An 823-nucleotide genomic window follows, 5' to 3' on the forward strand; every position below is an offset into this window, starting at 1 on the left:
GTCACTGATGAAAGAAAATTGCATAGTAAATTTCTTCCCAGCAGATCCGCACAGAGAGGTGATTAGCATGGAGCAAAGAATACAGTGTGAGAAAACCATGAAGGAGCTTGGTGGCTAACAAACACCTGAACCTAGGTGAGCCTGCTGATGCCCATAGCAGTGGTAAGCCATCCCTAACTTGCAAGATTAATGAGCTGCAGGTGCCAGTCTTGGGTTTCCATTAAATACGTTGTTTAACTAACATGACTAGACTAAACACAATCTGAAAAATGTGGCAAATCTCATTTTGCAACAATCACTTGCTCCCTCCCACCCTTTTGCCAGACAACACATACCTGTGGACCTAGGATTCTCCACGGGCGCCACCTTTTCTAATGTCTCTCTGAAGGAGATGGCACAGAGAAAAAGCATCAGCTGCCGAGGAACCATTAGATGCATCCTGGTGAGAAGGCACAGGTCCTGGAAGTGCCCTGAGGCCAAAACTGAGAGGGAGGAAGGACTAGGTCAGGCACAGGTCTGGGCTGGGTTGGGGGCAGACGGAGCCCAGTGTGAAGGAAGAGATAGCTCCTGCCCTTGGAGGCTCCGGTGGAGGGATGAGTCTGAGCAGACGCATCAAGGAAATGGGACTGAGACCACTTGCACGTATAGTCAAAGCTGAACTCGTGCCAGGTGAGGATCATGCAGGAGGGATGCTTCCTGGAGGTGGGGAGGCCAGTCAAGTTAGAAAGGAAGGAAGGATCCCTACTGGTGGAAGGGGCAGGACTGCTTAGGTTGGCAAGTGGCCAGAATTCCAAATCTCAGGTTTGCTTCAGAAGATGGTTGA

Source organism: Hipposideros armiger, unplaced genomic scaffold, assembly GCF_001890085.2.
Source record: "Hipposideros armiger isolate ML-2016 unplaced genomic scaffold, ASM189008v1 scaffold_134, whole genome shotgun sequence".
Lineage (NCBI taxonomy): Eukaryota > Metazoa > Chordata > Mammalia > Chiroptera > Hipposideridae > Hipposideros > Hipposideros armiger.